Here is a 19,071-nt window from a genome sequence, read left to right as displayed (position 1 = left end):
CTGAAGAGCCTGGGCTGAGATGAGCCCTGACTGGTCCATCTGACTTTTACTCCACAGACATCATGTTGAGGCCACAGTGGATGCATGGCCTGCCCAGGGTCTCCTGGCTGGTGAGTGACAGACACTACTCAAACCAGCCTCCTGACCTCAGGTGCTGCCCTTCTTGTGCTGTGAGGCTGGGGAGGCTGTAGACCCACTTCCACCAGGCCACCATCACCCCCACTGTTTGCCATTTCCCTGACAGGTGACAGCACCTCTTTGCACATTGCCATTGGCATCAGCCAAAGTGACATGCAGGAAAATCAGTTTCATTATGTTACAGTCATGGCTTAAAAAAACATCTATTTCGTTGATAAAAAGTACTTGCAAATAATTTTTCTTATGTACTGAACCCATCTGGGGCACTGTGGATACAAAATTTATGTTTTTCTATTATTTAATCCTTTAATAAAAGCTTATTTGGGGCTCCTTCAATAGGTCAGCTTTGTGCTCAGGGCTGAAGGATTAAAGATGAAGATGACTCAGTCCCTTAAAGAGCTCAGGGGAGACAAGGATTTACAGTGTATTAAAGGTTTTTTCTTTATGGCTGTAGACAGGGCTGTGTCACAGAGAGTAGAGGGTATTTATTTCTGGCTGGGAGAAGCTTCACAGAGGAATTGCTATTTAAATTGGTCATGAAGCATGAGTAGGAATTGTCAGCCCAAGCCTACAGGACAAGAACAGGAAGGGCATTCCAGGCGAAGGGGACAGCCTGAGCAGAGGCTTGGAGAGTGCACATTGAGAGTCTTAAAGAGACAGCCTGTGGCTGTGGTACCTAGTAAGCTCGGGAGAGGTGAATGGGCGGGCAGGTGCCCGCTGGGTGAAGGACTTTGGACTGCATCCTGTTCGTGCTGAGAAAGCCATGGAAGGGATCAAAGCCAGGGAGTGAGCCATCAGATTTCCGGGTTCCAGAGAGCCTGCTAGAACCCCGTGGCTGCGGTTCCAGTACCACAGTTGTCTCTCTCCCAGCTGTTGAAACTCAACTCTTGTTCAGCCAGGATGCCGGATGAGGTAGACAAGGGAGGCTAGGCCTTGGATGAAGCAAAATCACAGGTAACACAAAAGGGGTCAAAATATAGTACAAGACGAGTTTAATCTGGTTAAAATTACATGTAAAAGTGAGCAGCACATTCAGCTTATACAGGTGTATTGTTGTTGTACTTCGAGCCACAATATTACATTGCATGATGAGAAATGGTCATAATGGCCTGTCCTTGGCTGTGGCAGACGGGGCTGTGTATGGGACAGAGGGGGAGCCCAGCAGCCTGGGGTAGGGGCTCAGGGAAGAGCGGGGCAGCACTCCCCGTGGTGGGGAAGGACAGGCCTCTGTATAGGACCCTGTGCGTCCTCTGTGGTTCCCACTGATTCCAAATCACAGTATGGAGTGTGGTTATAATGGTTTTTATTTTTTCCCACACATGCACTATCTTCTCATTGCTTACCAAGGCTAATCCACAAATGTTTAATCCACCCACAGGTAGTCAAGATCTGATGGCAGAATCTTACTAAAATCAACTCCACATAGCTTTGTGGTAACCAGCCTTCTTTGCAATGAGATTTTGCTCACATTTCTCTCCTTAATAAAATGAGTCAGACTTGCCACTTGAAATTTTTTTTAATCTCAAAACTTTTAAAAGAATTTAACCAGAAAGGGTGCAGAGGATAACGAAGATTCATATCGTAGAAACTCTTAAAGTATGAGTTTTGGTAGTTCCTAGAATGTGAATTTTGCTTATTCAGTGCCAGCTAACCCCAAGTTTCAGGTCAGGCTTTGCTAGGACACACACGCCGGTGCTAACTGCACGGAGCTCCAGGGTTCTGTATAAACTAGCGCCTGGCTGGATTCTCAGTCAGTCTAAACACAGCTCCCCAGTGAGTGGAGATTGCCCTGCTGGCCTGCCCACAGGAGGTTCAGAACAGGCACCGTCTACAGCTGGGTTGGACCCTGGGCTCTGAGGACAAGCCCTCCCCCTCCCTTCTCCTCTCTGTCCGCTCCGGTCTAATCTAGTCCCCAACCCTGGGGTCAGCGTAGCCCTCTCCACAGTGGCCCAGCTCAGGGAGTGTGTGTGGGGAGGAAGCTGCTGCAGGAGGAGCTCGGTTGAAGGTGGGCTCCTGGGACCTCTCCCTGTTCCAGAGGAGAGGGGGCCCAGCTCTGGCTGTGTTTCTGGCTACCGGCCAGTTTCCCTCCTGCACCATCCCCCACTGGGAATGGCCAGCGTTGCCTTGCCGCCCTTCCTGACTTCCACAGATGCTCATAGGGCTCTCTGGCTCCCTCTTCTCCTAGCCAGGTTTTTAATGGGTACTTTTAATAGATTTATTGACCTTCATCAAGGCCTTATTTCCTGTTGTAAGCTTTCCATGTTCTCTGGGTACTCAGAGCCCCTCCCCTGCTGTCCTTGATCTCGGCGTGGCCTGAGTGCTTCCAGAACCTTGTTTCTGAATGGATGGAAGAGTCCCAGGGCCTTGGGAGTGTCGGATGGGCTTGGTAGCAGTGATGGTAATGATAGCAGCAGACACGTAGCATTTCTGTGTGCCTTGTCCAGTTTACAGGGATGAAATCGTCTAGTCCTCGCAACAACCCGAGGAGGTGGATGAGTGTTAGGCCCATTTCACAGGGGGAAACTGAGAAGAAGGTTGAGCGAGTTACCCCTAGTTACGCGTAACCTGGTGAGTGGCAGAGCCAGGATTGGAACACAGATGGTCTGGCTCTAGGCTGTGCTCCTGACTGTGAAGCTGTGCGCCTTCTAGGGACAGGAGGCATGCTGTGCTGCTCCACCTGCCAGCCCGATGACTCCCTGACTGCCCACATCAGCACTCTGTGACCCTTTCTCCTGAGCAGGTGCGGTGGCACATCCTGGTCGTCCTGCCTGGATTGGGGAAGCCACGGCCCCAGCAGTGTCCAAGTTCTCAGCGAGTGACTGGGCCTCATTTCCAAATTCCAGGGGCATCTTTGCTATAGCCTTTCTCCGTCTGAGGTACTGGACAGGGTGTCCCAGATCACAGCCTAACAAGAGAGGATTAACCAAAGCCTCCATGTTAGTGAGTCTCAGGCCGTTTTGGCTGGCCATCACCTCTCCCTGCCCTGTCTCTCCAGGATAGAACTTCGGTCTTGTGAGAACTGCCCTCCCTTTATGAAAGAGAATAAGACCATGGTAGTCACAGTCCCTCTGTTAGCGACTGCCCTTCTTCAGCCCAGAGTTTAGGAGTCTGATGAGTGGGGACTCTCTCCCTCCACCCCCACCCGCCTCGCGCCTCTCCCTGCCCGGTGCCCATTTCATTGAGGAGTGCCCCTCCTACCTCAGGGACCACAGTTGGGTGAGGGAGGTGAGGCTGAGGGCCCCTCTGACTTGGAGGACCTGGCCCCACAGTGGGATGAGAGCTGCGTAGGAGAGATCAGAAGTAGACAGAGTGTGAGTCAGGGGGACTCGAGCAGCCATTTTAGCTCTTGTGGTCTCAGACTCCTCGTCCTTAAAATGGGGCTGGAGTGGGAGGAGGTTAACCACCACCCACCGCCCTGCGGCTCCTCACCTTCTGTGATTACACGGTCCTCGTCTTCTAAACTCTGGGTCTATTTTGTGGCCCATTTAGGAGCTGCCTTTGATCTTCCTAAAATAGGATGTGCTATTTTGGACGTTGCTGTTTGTGAGAGGGATGTGTGTTTAAAGCTAAAATAGGGTGTCCTTTTTAATTTGTGGGTGTTTCCTTTTCCTGTCTCAGGCACACTGTGTTTAAGTGGTAGTGTGCTCCCTCCCACCCAAGAGGAGAGCCTCAGGCCGGCCCGAACACTCAGCTTGGGCTTGGGGCAGGCCTCCCTCCTCATGGCGTGCGAGGAGGCCTCCTGCTCGCTCAGCCCCCAGGACTCATCCACGTCCTTGTCCACTGATCTGAGAACCGGGTCATTTACTCAAGAGCCTGAAGGATGCCAGGCACAGGCGGCTGAGAACCTTCCTTACAGTTGAGCCACTGAGTGGTTTTCTGCCAGGCTGTGCTGCAGTTGGAGTCAGAGTGGGGAGGGGGCAGACCACAGCCTTGCACCAAACGGCTGTGGTCTCTCTCCTGGCCTTTTTGATGGTCGCCGATGTGGCTGTGAAGAGGGTACCTACTCCAGTAGGGAGGGTGAGAGGTTGGGATGGGACTGCTGAGGAAGGTGCAGGTGTCTGTCCTTGCTTACTCTGCATTCACTTCTGTTGTCACGGAATGTGGATGTGGCCCACACCCTTGTCTTTCTGTTACAGCACTAGTTTTCAGTTTATAGAAAAAAAGAGGTCTGATTTTTCATGGATTGTTAGGACTTAGTTGGAAACAGTTGTGTAAAGCTTCAGGCATCTTTCTAAGACAGCAGGCTAGACACAGCTTCTTCAACTTCAGCATCTAAGAATCACCTGGAGGGCTGGATGCAGGCACATTAGTGGGCTCCACCCCCAGGGAGTCAGCTTTTATAGGTTGGGCACTTCCTACAAGCTCCCAGGTGATGCTGATGCTGCTGGTCCATGGACCACACTTTGCATCATCCTGGAGCACTTGTCCCTGTTCCACCCCCCACTTAAGCTATTAGCTTATTTTTATCACTTTCCAAAAACTGGGCTACTTCTTTTAGTGCTAATTGATAGCACCTCTAATTCTAGGACCATAGGGAGGGTTCCTGCCCCCACTCTAATTGGCAGTGGTTCTGATGGAGGGGACAGAATCTGCTGTGCTCTGGGGAGGGTCTCCTCCTGCGTGTGCCTGGTGAGATGTCCCAAGGCTGCCCCACCAAGATGAGTCGAGCAAGGTGTCTTAGAAGCCAGTAGCCCAGCTGTTTCACCATAATAATTACACGCCAGTTCTAGTTTATAGAGGCCTTAGAGATGAATGGTCTGGCTGGTGACATCTCTGCATGAGGATCACTGGTCTGAACCAGCTTGTCCCAGCCACGGCCACCAGTTGTGATCCTGCTATTTGTGAATCGATAGTGTGTGCTGCAGCAGGCTCCCCTCAAGTGTGCCAGAAGGCACAGAACCCGCTTGTAGCCTGGAGTCCACAGTGTCTGTGATGCAGGCAGTGGGGCCGAGCGGCAGGAAACCACATGGACAGGCAGCTTGGGAGAATGAGGTCCCAGCTGGTTTACCTTGTCTGATACATAAAACATCTGTCCTGCTCCAGCTTCTCTGAAACAAATAACGGTTGCAAATGGAATTTGGGGTACAAAGGATAACAACAGACTTGTTCACTGCCCCCCTTCCCCAAGGGACGGTAGCTTATAAAGAAGACTGAGCCCCGCCAAGTCTCCTTGGTTCCTGGTTGGCTGCTTGGGTTAAGCTGTTCCGACGTGATGGTATTTGGAGCCTTGGGTACCTGGCCCTTGGCTGGGTGCTTCCTCAGGGTCTTCCTTGGGTTGTACCTGGTTCTAAAACTGCTCCCCCAAACCAGGCATCCCTAGAAAGCCTCTCCCAGGGGTGCTTTTATCTTCTCCAGGCCTTGGAAATCCACCCCAGACAGCCAGGTGGAGTGGGGAGCTGCCCCCAGGAAGTCTTGCCTGAGGTTGGCTCTTCCAGCTGGAGCTGTGGGGCTTCCACATCCAGCCAAGCTACCCTTCTAGCCACTGCCCGCCCTCCTTCCCCCTCCGCCTCTGCTGAAGCAGAAACCTCTTTTTTCTCTTTCTGCAGGGTACCTGGTGGAGCCCCTGGAGAGGTCCTGGCTCTCTCACTGTCTTGGCAGGTAGAGAACTCAGCAGGTGAGAGGTCAGCTCACCTGCTGGGCCGTGTGCCAGGTGTTTTTCAGGGAGCAGTTGATGAATCCCCAGCCACCTGACCAGGTAGCTGTTTTTCGTTTCTAGTTGCAGAGGAGGGAAAGGAAGCTCCGACAGAGATCAGGTGACTTGCTCAGATTTTATCAGGTGTCCTGTCACATGTTCTCACAGCTCGGTGTAGTTTTGCTGTAGGAAGGATCACCTGCCTCTTACCTGTTAGGAACCTCCTATCTGACTGTGGTCCCCTGCACCGTCAGTTCTGGAGAGCAGCAGCTGCGTCTGGGCTCACTCTCTTTTGACTCTGGCCTCTCGCGTGGTCCCAGGCTTTAGAGGGATCTCGGGTGCTGGAGAGTAAATGACCCAGGTGACCAGTCAGCTCCTGTGTGTTTGCATACTTGGTCCCTCACTCCTGGCCAGCAGCCTCGCCAGGCAGAATGTGCCTCATCTCCAGCCTCGAGTGGCTGGCAACTTCAGGGCCTCCAGGGCACTAAGTCTTCAACCAGCCTGCCTTGTGGTCAGCTGTGGCCCCTGGAGCCCGTGTGTCTGTCTCCCTAGCCAAACTCCCCTGCTCGGGCCTGTGTAAGGGGAGTGGTGGGTGCAACCACTACACACCTGAGACCCTTCCAGCCCTAGAATGAGGACTGATGTGACATGTGCCCCATCCTCACGTACCGGTCAGGCCTCAGCTGCATGGGGAGTCTTGGCAGCCAGCCTTTGCAGCGGGAGGCACACACCACCAGTGTGCAGGTGAGGAAACTGAGGCCCAAAGAGAGGAAAGGAGTGCCTGGGAATGGACCTTGGGTTACACAGGTGTGCTGCTAGTTCACCTGTTAATTACCCTTCAACTCCAAAACTCTTTGGTGGTGGGGGTCCTAACAAAACAACTTAAGCAGAGTACCTCTGAACTTTTCCTGCATCTGACGCCTCCATCCCGAGGGCTTGGATGTCGCTGAGTGTCGTTCACTGTAAGCCTCGCCCCATAGAGAGGCCAGGGAGAGGGGTGTGAACAGGAGCGGTTGGAGAGCTTCTGGGGACCTGGTGTGACCCTCTGAATCGGGTGAAGACTTCTTCTGAAAATATTCTAGAGGGAAAGAAACTGGGTGCCTTTCCCTAAAGCCTTGAAGGGTCTTGTGTACCAGTTCCAGCTTTGCACTTGGCACGTTTGAAATGTACCACTCTTAGCCCTGGAACCCTTGCTCATTCATGGTCATTTATTCTGATTGCCAGCACCCACTGGATGACAGCGTGGCGTGGCAAGGCGAGGGTGCTCTTTTCTTTAGGGAGCTGCATTTGGCTTAAGATTGCCATGTGTTTTGCCTGTCTGAAGTGGTTTTAGGTATAAAGATTCAATGACACAATTCGCCTGTAATTTAATGTCACATTTCTCATATGAAATAATCTTACTACACTGAGCCTCAGTAGCAGGTTTATGGGGAGACTTTATCATACCTCCAGGTGATCCAGCGTAAGCTGGCAGGCTTGTGTGAGGGGATAATTCTAGGCACTTGGCTGTCAGGCAAATTGTGCCTTGAGGAATCTGGGGAAGATGAGGGAAGCCACGGCAGCTGCTAAGTGTGATGCTGGCTGGACTTGAGTGTCTGGTAGCCAGTCTTCAGGGTGCACCCCTTCCCCCCCACCTCTGGGCTGGGCTTCTGTTCTCTGGTGAGAGGCTTTGTCATCAGCACTTTTCCTCTCTTTTGCACTTTATTACGAGTCTGCCACACTGGAGTTGGTGTGATAGCCGTTCCTGGCTTAATAGCTCAACACTGTGTACTTTAAAAACTGGGAAGTTTAAAAGCAGAAGCAGTGTTCAAGAAAGTGGCACAGCAGGCGATGTGAAGAGACCTGTGTTCTGGTCCCTTTCCTCCCTGCCTTTACACCTGTAACTCCCACATTATCACATTTTGGGGAAAGCCTTTGGAGACCTGGGTGAAACCACCCCCAAGAGGGGCAGCAGGTTAAATCGCTTCTTCTGACTGTCTTGGCCAGGTGGGGTTTACCTTATTAGTGCAAGTCACAGGAGGGCCTTGAAGAATGTCAAGGGTCAGTCACGCCTGGTCCAGGGTATGAGGGTCCCACAAGGAGGACACCCTGGTGGGGGTTAAAAGTGAAAGTGGGCACCTCTGGACAGGTGTAACCAGCTCTCCTGGAAGCTAGAAAGGAGCCGGCTGTGGGCAGCTGAGAGGTGGCCCCTCCGCTTGTCACTCCTGCCTGAATGGAGGTGTCTCCCCAGTGGGCCTGTCACAGAGGATGCTGGTGACCATCAAGTAAGTCAGTGCTGACTGTGGGCAGGTGTGGTCGACATCCGGGGACCAGGGATGTGATCCAAAATGATAGGTGCATACCCTCCCATTTGAAAGAAACACATGGCTCTGATCTAAGCTTTAAAAAATTTTAAATTATACTTACATTGCTTTTTTGAGAAGAAAAATGAAAAGACAAGTGAAAATATAATACAGATAATGACTTTTGGGTATACTTTATTATAATAAAAGTATTTGTTACGTGATTCTTTATGTGGAAAACCATAGGAAGAAGAATACAGTGAATACCCACTCAGCTGAACATTTTCATTCCCAGTACAACTGAAACTACATCTGCCCCCAACCTCTCCCTGAGATTACCATCATTCTGAATTTATGTTGTGTTTCCACCCACTTAATTCTTTCCACTTTGTGACCGAGTCTTCACAGATTTTTGTCCTGGGGCTTGGGAAGCAAGCACTGCTTATTAATTCTCATTTTCAGTCTTGTGATGCTTCTGGTCAGAAAAAGCTGTTTCTTGAAATTGGGCTGGTGGCTGCCCGGCTGCCCTAGGTGGTACGAGAATGGTCAGGTTCAGGGTGGAGCCTGCCCTGATGGATTATGCTCCCTCCCTTTCTCAACCTGCCTGCCCTGCCATTGTGAAGGCATGCAGGTGGGCCTGCGCCTGTCCTGGCTCCCAGTGCAGAGCACAGGCTAGTCTGTGTTGCCCTTTGCTGCAGACTTGGCTTCATTTAGAAAGGTTCTTGCTGCCAGTGAGCATCCCTGTGGTCTCTGCTTCAAGCACCTCGTCATTAACATTGCTCTTGAGCCCTGCCTTGAAGATAGCAGCCTGGACTGGTTCTCTGTCCCCCCTTCTTCCGACCTGTCCTGCCTTCCTGTCAGCTGCTCTGCTCCCATCAGTGGTGGGACAGGGAGTGCTCTGCTCTATGGCCGTCCAGGGTCTGGTGAACAAATGGGCTATGCTTGGTAGATGGATTGTGTTTATATTCAGCCCTGTGAAGTCTTCTCTTGCCTGGAGCCGAGCGTTTTGCATAAGAAGCTCTTGCTCCAACACTGCCACCCATCCCTTGCCCCCGCCACAGATGCCTCTTTACCTCCTCTTGTTGACTGAAACGTAGCTGATTCTCCCAGGAGAGCCAGAGGCCTCAAAGTGGAGTAGGGTCCTTTCTCTGTGCATGCTACATCTCTTCCCAGAGGTAGGCTCTGGAGTCCCTTCCTACTTGACCCATGACTGTGCTGTCCTCTCCACCTCCTGTCACTGCCCTCTGTCACTTCAGGTTACCCTGGTCTCCAGAGAGGACTGGGCATCTGCCTCTGATGTCCCGTCACCTCCTGACAACTCCCATGTCTGCAGGGACGTCTAGCATCACCAAGCCCATGACCTTCAGCTTCTCTCTCCTGGCCATTCCTGAAACTGCCCCCCTAGGTTGCCCACCCCTGGAACCCAGCCTTCTGAACTCTCACCTCCCGTCCTGCTGTGTAGCTGGTTCTTGGCTTCCTCTTTTCTCTCTGTCCGTCATGTCCACTGGAACTTCATGTCCATTGGCCCCGTGGTACCGGGATGACCAAGCTCCGGTCATTGCCCTAAGAGCCCAGAGACTGGAACGTGACAGTTTTCATGTGACTAGCGTGATGGAGGAGATGAGTGCAGAGCACTGTGAGAGACTGGGGGAGGCGGTGAGGTATTCGAGGCAGCCTCTGGAAGGAGAGCTCTTCCCCAGCAGAGTCTGGAGGCACGTGGAGAGAGGAGTTAGCCCCGGGAGCGAGGTGGGAAGGGAGTTACAGGGAGGCTGGGAACTCAGCGTGAAGGTACTAAACAGCCTAACGTGGGTACCTTTTTCCAGTTATTACAGTTTTGCATACTTATTGTAAAGGGTATAGAAAAACATGGTCCTGTAGATAAAGAAGAATATCATGCTACACCCACTGCCAGTGTTAACCTTTTAATATGTTTTTGTCTGATGTCTTCCACTTTGTGTGTGTGTTTGCTTCTGTGTGTTTATCTTGGCAGATCTTAGAATTTTACTCTTTCACCTGTCAAGTTGTTATAAACTCAGTCATTTCCATTTCAAATATCTACGTGGTATTTCACCATATGACTGAACCATAATTTACTGTTTTCCTGACAGGCATTTAGGCTGCTATTAAGTCTTGCAATTTATGGTATAAAATACATTATGGCATAAGTAATGCTTCAGTGAACGTCCTTGTCTGAGATCCTGCCAGAGGGCAGTGACTTCAGGCTTCTAGTCTCGGCGTGACTGGCCTCTTGGAGCAAATGTTCCTCTGCCACCCCCACCACACAGTGGCCGAGTAAACTCCAGCTGCTGTGCATCTGCTTTGTGGGTGGCTGGCTGGGCCGAAATGAGTGTGACCTCATTGCACTCAGAGGTCCAGGCTTCGTGCTAATGGAGACTGTCCCGACCGGGACCACGACCACACAAGGTCCTTATGGCTTTGCTGGTCCGTGGCTGCTTAGGGGCTGAAGAAAGAGCCGTGTGTTATCTTCTTTGTAAGACATATTTTAGATTAAAATTAAAAAAAAAGAAACATGCACATAAAGATGTTGATGCAGTCTTTAAAATATGATAGTCATGCAGCCTAGCAATAGCATGAAATATGTTTACAATCTAACATTCAAGTGAAAAAGCAGGATCCTACATCTTTTGTGCCCATTGCTCTTATCTATGTAAAATATGCCAATAAAAAGACCCGATTTTAGTTAAGGTGTTGTTATGAGTGGGGTTTCCCTCCTTTATTTCCTGAGCTTGCCTTAAGGGAACGATGGTAATAATTTTTCTTTTGAGAGTGTCTCTGCTTACTGTCCTTGGCTGACTGCAGGGTCAGCTTCCTTGCAAGCCCCTGGGGTGGGTCCTGGGGTGACTTGGCTGCTGGGCAGCCGGCTGTGTCTGGTTGTCCCCCTACACTGAGGGCCGGCTGTTGCCTCGGGGCCATGGTGCAGCTCTTCTGGTGATGGAACCCAATTGCGGCTTCCTTTATTTTGTTGATTTCAGAGTATAACTATCTTATTAATTTGAAAGTATTTTGATTTTTAAATGACACTTTTGGGAAATATTTTCATTCATCAACCTTTGAATGGTTAATCCAGAGTTTTGTTGTTATAATAATAGAATACTCTTTTCTTGAGGTAAATCTATAACTGAGCAAATAGAATTCTATTGGAAACACTTCGTCTAAAGTACTGAAACGTGTTCTTTGCTAACCACCTAAATTTCATTATTTCTCTTCTTTGTAAAAATTACTTAGGTTTTCTTGAAAGGGTTACTGCTTATTGAAACAAGGGGAGGGAGGCCTCCTGATGAGAAAGTTAAATTAGAAACAGGACTGTTTGACAGTTTTGAATCACAACCTCAGTGGGAGATTTGCCACAGGCCCTCACAACGGACCACGACAGAAGAGTCCCAGGGCCCCTGGCAGGTGGTTCCTCTGCCCTGATTCCTCCTTGCAGTGGAAGGCTCAGTTCTAGCGTTTTCTTTTTTCCTGGGTATCTTCATGGGGTACCGTAACTGCGTTGACTGATTTATGTTGTCTCCGAGAGTCTTGTTAATAAATTAGGCTGTTTTATGGAAACGCACGTATGTTGTGCTCTGAGAATCAGATGTGTCCCAGTGACGCTTTGTGAAGCAGCAGAGGTGCTGTGAACTCCTGTGGGTCCTGAAAGTCTAGGAAGTTTGAACAATCTTCTTCCCAGTCCAGGCTAGTGCTTCCGTGTTCTCTTGTCTTCTCTCCTCCTGTGGCTTTTTTCCCTGCTCTTGGTTGTCTTCTGAAAGAGGAAACCCTTCAGCCTTTCCTGCCTTTCTCATCAGCCCGAGCATTCCCTCCCTCTCAAGCAGTAGTGCATCTCAGTGGCCTAAAGAGGTGTGGAAACCATTGGATTCGCAGGGGAGCCAGAAGAAGGGAGACCCGGATTGGTGGGCAGGAGCCCCCCAGAGTTGCCCAGAGGCGCTGCAGTTGGGGGTGGGCAATGCAGGCCCAGCTCAGAGAGCTTTTAGATCACGGGGCTGGATTCCTGCAGATGAGTTATGTCAGAGGAGTCTAGGAATAAAGTCAGTTCTTAGAAGGCTGGTTGCATGAAGGGCAAGGCAGCTGCTTCTCAGATGTCTGATTGCTCTACTTCTGATGGCCTGTGCCCAGAGGGAACTGTCGTGTGTGAGGAATTTATGTGCCTTGACCTGAAACAGTTTTATAGTGACCTCAGCCAACAGCGGGAGGTAGGCAAGGGGAGACTGGAAGCAGATGCCCCGGCTAGCCCTCAGATCTACATTGACTGGCTCTGATGGAGGTCAGAGGTAGCTAAGGGATAGGTTACCATCCTTGCTCTAAAAAAAAAAAAGAGGAAAGGCTAGTTGATTCAGAGCTAAGATTATTTTTTAAAATCAACTTTTTTGCTTTAGAGCAGTTTTAGATTTACAGAAAAGTTGCAAAGATAGTGCAGGGTTCCTCTATTGCCCCACCCCCACCATATTGTTAACATCTTGCATTACCATAGTACATTGTGGTACATTAGTTACAACTAATGAACCAACACTGATACATTATTATTGACTAAACTCTACATTTTATTTAGATTTCCTTAGTTTTTTACCTAATGTCCTTTTTCTATCCCAGGATCCTATCCAGGACATTGCATTGCACTTACTCGGTTTTTTCTCGTTAGGGTCCTCTTGGTTGTGAGAGTTTCTCAGACTTTCTTTGTTTTTGATGACCTCGACAGTTTTGAGGAGAAACGTTCAGGTATTTGTAGCATGCCCTTCATTTTGGCTTTGTCTGATGTTTTTCTCATGATTAAACTGAGGTTATGGGTTTTTGGGAGGAAGACTACAGAGATGAAGGGCCCTTCTGGTCACATCATAGCAGAGTACATACTGTGAACATGACTTATCGCTGCTGATGTTGACCTTGACCTTGACCACTTGGCTGAGGTCCTGTTTGTCAGTTCTCTACAGTTACTCTCCCCACCTCCTCCGTATGTTCTCTTCTGTGGGCAGCCCCCACCTGAGGGGTGGGAGTGGTTCTCCCCCTTTGACGGGACAGGGGTATCCTCATAAATTATTTGAAATTCTTGTATATGGGAGATTTGTCTCTTCTTTATTTATTTATTCAGTTATTTATTTATATCAGTGTGGACTCATGGATACTTATTTTGTACTTTGGGTTATAATTCAGTACCAGGTTATTTATTTTATTGCTCAAATTGTTCCAGCTTTGGCCATTGGAAGCTCTTTCAGTTGGCTCCCGTGTGCTTTTGACATCCCTCCATTATTATGGGTTTTTGGGTTGGTTTTTCTCAGCACATCTTATGTTTTTGGCGCTACAAGATGCTCCAGGTTCGCCTTGTATATTTCCTGCCCCAGCCTGAGAATCAGCCGTTTCTCCAAAGAGTTCTTATCCCTTTTATTGGAGAACAGTATTAGAAACCAAGCTCTGGGTACTCAGTGGCTAATGTTATTATAATTTCAATTTCTGTGTACTCAATGAGCAAGAAAAGCAAAACATATTAAGTAGCAATTCTTGCAAGAAATAACTGAAAATCTCTCTGCGTTTACCAGCTGTGCCCCCTTCTTGGGCTGCACAGACACAGAGTTGTAGTTGTAAACCTGGTATGCACATCCTTCTGAGTTCTGTTTCTGAAATCGTCTCTGTAGTGATGATGTCTTTGTGCACAGGCTCTCACTTCGACTCTGAAGTCATATTCTCTCTTACCAGCTCCTGGTGGAGATACAGAAAGTAGGTCTTGAATGAATGATTCCAGCTCCCTGAGTCCTGTACTGGCTCTTGGTCAAAAGCGATAAAGTCTAACCCAAGAAAAGAACCAGATGGAAGAAAAATTTTAGACAGATGATAAGCTGTGTTGACAGGAAGCACAGCCGGAGCTCCTTAGAGGGGTTACTTGAGGCTGGGGTTCGGGGAGAGGACTAGGAGATGGGTGGGAGCCAGCTCCTGCAGACGGGGTGGGGGTGGGGAGTGCTGCAGGAATCGTAATGTGGAAGTTACAAGTGCAGGGGACTGAATGAAAGCCTTGCACCCCGACCTAAGACTCTGGACCGTTGCCTTCAAGTGAGTGCACACATTTGTCTACGTGGGTGTGCGAGTATGTAAGTGATGTGGTCTTTTGGCTCTCAGCCTCACTGGGAGGCCAGTTCAGAGCCTGTTGCCTTAGCCTTGTGTGGGGTGGCAGGGGATGATGGAAGCAGAGGAGTCTCAGTGGAAGAGGGGGCAGAACTCAGTGACTGATCTTTGGTCGGTGGTTGGAAAGCAGTATCAGATATGTGTGCACTTCTGAGAATGGTGGGGCCTCAAAAGGAGAGAATCCAGGAGAAGCCCGTTCTGAAGATAATGTGGTCTCAAGTTTCAGTGGGTGCCTGGAGTCCAGGGCTGATGGCTAGTTGACTTGGAAATGCTGGCTTTGCCTTCAAGAGAGTCCTTAGTACCAAGGGAGAGGAATGAAGGCATCATCTGTTGGATGGCTTAGTGGATAAAATTGGCAAGGTGCAGGAAAATAGAGGTACACACTGAGGGCCAAGCCTGGCCTGCAAGCTGTCCCTGTCCCTGCATTTGTCCTCAGTGTTGGCAAAGAGAGATACCCCTATCATGCTGAATGACTCCCATGGGCATTGGGATGCTGAAGGTCCAAGTGGGAGCTGTCATTTACACACACCATGTCTTGGCACCGTTGGTACCGAGTGGTTTAGGGCTTTTTTTTTAATTGAAGTCTAATTGACGTACAGTATTATATTAGTTTCAAGCATACAGCATACTGATGGACGTTTATATATATTATGAAGTGATCACCACGATGAGTCTAGTAATCGTCTGTCACCATATAAAGGTATTACGATCTTATTGACTATATTCCCTATGTTGTACATTACATCCTCGTGACTTATGTATTTTATAACTGGAAGTTTGTCCCTCTTACCCCTTCACTTGTGCTCATCCTCCCCACTCCCTCCCCTCTGGTGACCACCAGTTTGTGTTTATATCTATGAGTTTGTTTCTGTTTTGTTTGTTTCGTTTTTTAGATTCCACATGTAAGTGAGATCATACTGAGTTTATAGCCTGTTATCTTGGGGATTCTGGACCACTGTGATGGAACCCCGAGGTGCCCCAATCCTTTGACAGTCTCATTCTGAGGGAGACTTGGCCTTAATGTTGCCTTCTTGGCAGGGAAAACTCTGTTCCTCCCTTTCCTGAGGCTGAGAGGATGGACAGGAATATGCCCCCCCTGTATCTATGGGTGTGCAATTTGTTTCTGGGGGGGGGATGGTGTGGGGGCATCTTTAACTATTTGGTCTGAGTTTTTGTCTTTGAATGGCATGTATTTTGTGGAGGGTTTTTACGTCCTCCCCCTATGCAGTGGCCAAATTCTATCTGTCTCTTCCATTTCTGCTGTGTGGGATTAACATCTTCGTAGAATCCATGTGCATGTAGAGTGATGTGGACAACCTAGAAAGGCTCAGGGTGATGGAGTTTATCCAGAACTCTGTGTGACCTCGTAAGGTCTAGTTGCTGGGACTTAGGTGGGGCCTGTGGTGACAGAAGTGCTCTCATTCTGGGCGTTGTCACTAGGACTTATTGATGGGTTGGATATGGGGGACGGGGGAACTGATAGAGGAAGCAAGGAAAACTGTGTTTTTGGCGTGAACAACCTGGAGAAAGGTGATGCTGTTTGCTGAGATGGATAAGACTAGAGGTGGAGCAGGAGGGAAACCAAGAGCAGCATTGACAATCCCAGAAAGTGGGGAATGTCCTCTTGAAAGGCTGGGTTTTTCTGCTGGTCGTCTTCTGATCACACTGCTCATCACCTAAAAAGAGAGAAGATGGTTTCAGAAACAGTACCTGGCTCTGGAGAATGGAGTCCCATGCGAAGATGAAGATGCCCATGGGGGAGGGACTGCGTTCATCCTGTGATGATCTTCTCATTTGGGCCTTAGGGAGGTACCCCAAGTCACTGCACCTGTGGTGTCATGGTTAATGTGGAGGCAGAGCCTGGGGTTTTGGACAAGGAAGTATACTACAGTGGTTAGATGTGAGATACTTCTGGAGGTATTTGTGGTCTGGTTTGGTTCTGACCCCTTTGTTGTCCTCGTGGGGATGCCTTCCTCCCTTTCGTTCTGTTTGAAACTAGGACTCCGAATCTCCTTGTCCTAGAATTGCCATTAACCTGTGACACCAGGGCCTCCCAGTAAACGAGGTGGGAATTTGGAGTGGCCCACCTCCTATCCATGTTGGCGACAGCCAGGTGAGGGGTGGAGAGTTTGTGCCTGCATCTGGCCAAATGACACTTTGAGTTGAAATATTCAGTCCTTTGGTTATCACAATAGATTATGAAGGGTTTGTTTGTTTTCCAAAATTATTTTACAGTACGTGGACTCTTTCTGCTTAGAACAGAATGAAAGACTTTCCAAAAACGGAAGCATTTTAATGTTGACTTCTTAATTTAAGAAAATTACAGTGGGGGAAAAATAAAGTTGCATTTCTTTGTAGTGATGGAACAAAAAACTCAAAACCCAAACTGGGTCAGATAGATAATAGTAGGAACAATAAGTTCCGTCTGTATCTAATTACAGCTGAGACCCAGTTAATCAAAAACAAATTGTATTTCCAAAAGGGAGTGGGAGGTGAGCTGTGTGCACTTCCTGGGTATTTTCACATTGTGGGTAGTAACGTAGTCAGATGGTGGACTTTTTAAGTTTGGGGTAGGTCTCTGCCTCCCTGAAAGCACACTAAGGCAGGAGGGTCTCTGAGCAGCAGCCTGGACTGTGTGGGGAGGGGCCTGGAACAGGTAAACCGAGTGCCTTTGAGCCCCTTGGGGCCTCATCCTGTGGGTGTTCTCTTTGAAGCCTTCACACGCTCTCGTCTGGATGGTTTGGTTTCCAAGCCCCCAGGCAGGGAGAAGCAGCACATTTCAGTCGACAAGAACATTGAAGGCTGATGACTTGATTGCAGGTGAAGAGAGTGAAACTGTCCTAATGAGTAGATGTAACAACAGAAAAGCAGCAGCAAGCCCAGTGCGTTGAATGTAGACACGAGTGGCCCTGTGCATCCCAATAGAAGGCACCTTTGTCTACAGTCACATGCCTGAGTCGTGTTCATCATCTTCCTCCTGTTTCAGACAGGAAAGGGAGGCCCCCAGGGAAGTGACTGATTGACTGTCAGGGGCATGCAAGTTAGGGACAGGATTGGATCTGTGTTATGGGTCTCCTGTTCAAACTAGTCCTTAAAATCAGGGAAGAGTTTTCTTCTAGTCAGAATGCTTTTCTTCCAGCGTGGTTTGCTTTTTAAAAGCTGCCACCTGAGTGATATCTCACTGGCCTGAAGCAGCCGCCAGAGATTTCCCTCCTGGAACAGGAGTTGGCCCTGTTGGTATGGTGTCTCTGGGGGGCAGTACATCAGGCCCTTTATCACTCGTTCCCATCTTACTCCCAGAGTCTGTCCTGCCCTCATCGCTGGGAGGAGATCTCGGAGGGATGTGACAGCAGGGATCTGGATCCCTGTGCTACTGAGTGGCCCTTCAGGGATGACTCCTTTGGTGCGTTCATGATGGTGGGCACAGTCAGGTTCTAGGGGAAATTCAGGCAGGGGCTGACTCTGAAAGGCTGCCCGTGGGGCCTGATGGGAAACCCTGGGACCTTCTGGCATCAGTTTGATATCTGGAGGGACCCATAGGGGAAAGAGAGTCCAGTGAGGCCCCCTGTCCAGAATAACAGCAGTTTGCTAAGTCCTAACTTTGGGCTTTTGTAGGTTATTGAGGATCCCTGTTTTATAGATGAGGAGTCTGGACTGGAGGGTGTCCAGGGGTCAGTCCTGTTCTCAGCTCCTCCATGGCAGAGCCATCGTTGGATCCACTCCACCCTGCTCACTGCCCGTCAGGTGGAGATGGTTGGCTGGTGTATTCACATTCCCAGCCCCCTCCTTGATTTGGATTCTGAGAATGCTGTCTGCTACCCTTGGGGAGTGGGCAGCGCTTAACTTCCAGGAATGCTCTGACAGCTCCCCTCTCCCAGGCCTGGGTACCCCAAGCTGGTTGTTTTCTGGGATGGATCAGCACTGCATTTCTTTTGGATGTTGATTGGAACCCTCATGGCCTTCTTAGCTGAGTGGCCGAGAAGGATATGGGCCCCATATGTGTGGAGGGCACTGCTTGAGGGGAATTTATTTACACACTAGTCTTCTTACTCTGACTTCCTGCTGATCTGATCTGTGATCACACACCTCTCGTGCATGGTAATGTTCCCTCACATTCTACAAATTACTTGCTTATCAGGATGTACATTTGGGTGACCATTATTTTTAACAAAAATAATGTGTTTTTAAAGGCATGGCTTAGTTCCTGCTGGAGGCAACTTTCTTCATATTGTGTAGAATTCATATTCTGCTGGTTAATGCCAGCTTTCCTAACATGGGATATTAGACTGAAAGGAACTTGCATATAATATTTTGTTGATTGTTAGAAATTAAGGGGGCCTGCTCTGTGGCCAAGTGGTTAAGTTTGCGTGCTCCACTTGGCGGCCCAGGGTTCGGATCCTGGGCGCGGACATGGCACCGCTCGTCAGGCCACGTTGAGGCGGCGTCCCACATCCACAACTAGAAGGACCTGCAACTAAGATATACAACTGTGTACGGGGGGGTTTGGGGAGGAAAAAAAAGATTGGCAACAGTTGTTAGCCCACGTGCCAATCTTTAAAAAAAAAGAAATTAAGTATAAATTTTATTGACATCCACTTCTGGAATGGTAGTATTAGGAGCTCCGCAGACCTGCTCCTCAGCAAAACAACAATAATTGGTGAAAATTGTTTTAAGAAAACAATCAATTAAAGTATCTGGCAATTGTCCTATGGGCATACAGCAAATGAAGAAACGTTTAGGAAATCTACTAAATCTCAGTAACAACAGCAAGGATCTGTGATACTTGAGCCGTCATCCACTCTTTCCCTCTCTCTCCCCTCACCCCCTGACCAGCTCAGCATGACAGAAGCTATACTGTGGCCAGGCGTGGCCACGAAGCTGTGGTTCCCT

At 49.2% G+C, this 19,071-nt stretch overlaps 1 protein-coding gene across 19 annotated transcripts in view; it reads left to right on the top strand.

Annotated features, from left to right (window-relative positions):
- Positions 1 to 19,071, top strand: part of INPP4A (inositol polyphosphate-4-phosphatase type I A) — a 132,456-nt gene that overhangs the window by 28,555 nt on the left and 84,830 nt on the right. The window contains exon 1 of one of the 19 annotated variants that reach the window (XM_070511677.1): positions 5,838 to 5,891. The exons of the other annotated variants lie outside the window; for them this stretch is intronic. The gene's annotated coding sequence lies outside the window, so the exon portion shown is untranslated. Of the gene's footprint in view, positions 1 to 5,837; positions 5,892 to 19,071 lie in introns of those variants that run through there. 19 annotated transcript variants of the gene reach the window in all.

This window comes from Equus asinus, chromosome 6 (assembly GCF_041296235.1).
Source record: "Equus asinus isolate D_3611 breed Donkey chromosome 6, EquAss-T2T_v2, whole genome shotgun sequence".
In the NCBI taxonomy this organism is placed as follows: Eukaryota; Metazoa; Chordata; class Mammalia; order Perissodactyla; family Equidae; genus Equus; species Equus asinus.
This window is presented reverse-complemented; position numbering and strand designations above follow the sequence as displayed.